Raw genomic sequence first — 1640 nt, 5'->3', positions numbered from 1 at the left:
TCCAAAGATTACTAGAAAGGTCCTTCAGAGGAACAGGCCTCCAAACAACTATAAGACAGGTGGTCTCCTCTTGTCCCACTTGCCAATTAAACAACCCCCAATGAGCTCGAAGACCCCAGCTGGCCCAGACCATCCAATGACGTGGGGCCTACCCAGGAGAGGACTGGCAGATGGACTTCACCCAGATGCCAGTTTCTCAAGGGTATAAATACCTATTAGTTATGAGAGATACATTCACAGGATGGATTGAAGGCTTTTCCACCAGGACCGAGAAGCCTGAGGAGGTGGTAAAAAAACTGCTCCATGAAATCGTTCCAAGATTTGGTCTGCCCAGGTCATTACAAACTGACAATGGGACATCATTTACTTCTAAGGTCACCCAAGGAGTCTCAAAAGCATTGGGCATTACTTATTATCTCCATTGTGCCTGGAGGCCTCGATCTTCAGGAAAAATAGAAAGAGCCAATCAATTCTTAAAATCAACGATAAAAAAATAACCCAGGAGACTTCCCAGGGATGGAAGGAGGCTTTACCAATAGCTCTCCTCCATACCCGCATTGCCCCTAAGGAACAGGTTGGTCTTAGTCCTTATGAGATGCTATATGGGAGACCTTTTGTTTATGTCAATGACCTCTTCCTAGATCCAGAGGTTCAGACCCTCCAGTCTTATACCATAGCCACTGGGCAATTCCAACAGGATATACGCTTGTGGGGTATGAACCAGGACCCAAAAGATTCTAAAGAGTCACCACTATATGCTCCAGGAACTCAAGTCCTAATTAAAGTCTGGAAAGATGGGTCCCCAAAGGCTCAACTCCAGTCCACATGGAAGGGCCCCTACCCTGTAATACTTTCTACCCCCACAGCAGTCAAGGTACCAGGACATGACTCCTGGATTCACTACTCATGAGTCAAGCCGTGGAATCAAACAGAAGACACTCAATACACCTGTGAGCCCCTGGGAGCTCTCAGATACCTATTCAGGACTACCAATGAGTGTCATTCTAATGAACACCCCCAAAATCTGGTTTCTGGGGATAAGATTTCTCAGGATAACTCTAAGGAGCCAACACAGTTTGACAGAGATTGTACTCCAAGACAGACAGGAGATAAATCTTTTGATCCCTGAACAAGGAGGGACTTGAGCTATCCTGGCGATGTGAATTTAAAATTGACCAATGTCCCTACTAGTCCTTGTTATGTTATATTGATGATGCCTATGATTATTCCATGTACTGTCAATTGTCTAACCTGTTTTGTCTCTGCCCAGGTCAACCAGCTACAACATGCAGTGCCAGTTCAACAAAGATATAAAACTACAGCTGACCACGGAAAATATCACACACCCTTGGACACCGCTATAAGGACTCTGAGGCTTGAGACTAGCAAGAGGGGGAGGCCCAATGCCCCTCACCGTCCCAGTTCAGCAGGAAGTAGCCAGAAAGACCTCAACGCCCCTATTCCCAAAGAATTGGGCCTCCCATCTCTTGAGGGGGGAATGTTAGGTAGGTAGAATAGGGAAAAGGAGTCCAAAATGGCGGTGACTAAAAGACAAGGTCAAAGGAAGGTCCGAGGACCAGAGTGAAGACTTCAGGCAGAACAAACAGCACTCCTGGCTAAGCCCAATTTGCATAGGGCAG

This window comes from Bison bison, unplaced genomic scaffold (genome assembly GCF_000754665.1).
Source record: "Bison bison bison isolate TAMUID 2011002044 unplaced genomic scaffold, Bison_UMD1.0 scf7180017863969, whole genome shotgun sequence".
Classification (NCBI taxonomy): Eukaryota; Metazoa; Chordata; class Mammalia; order Artiodactyla; family Bovidae; genus Bison; species Bison bison.
This window is presented reverse-complemented; position numbering follows the sequence as displayed.